Consider the following 207-nt stretch of genomic DNA (forward strand, 5'->3'; position numbering starts at 1 on the left):
GGGGGGGGGGGGGGGAAGCAAAGGGGGCGGCGATAGCGACGGTGGCCAGGAAGGCACAGTCCCCCGGCGAGCCCTGCGTCGGCGCCGCTCGGCGGCCATATCCCTAGGCCAGTCCCCGAAGGGGCGGGGCTGAGGCCGCGGGGGAGCTATGGTTGTACCTGTGTCGGCCGGTTTGGGTCGCGTTCGGCGGCTCAGGAGGATCCTGAT

The sequence above is a fragment of the Vombatus ursinus genome, unplaced genomic scaffold (assembly GCF_900497805.2).
Source record: "Vombatus ursinus unplaced genomic scaffold, bare-nosed wombat genome assembly UNPS02014818.1, whole genome shotgun sequence".
Lineage (NCBI taxonomy): Eukaryota > Metazoa > Chordata > Mammalia > Diprotodontia > Vombatidae > Vombatus > Vombatus ursinus.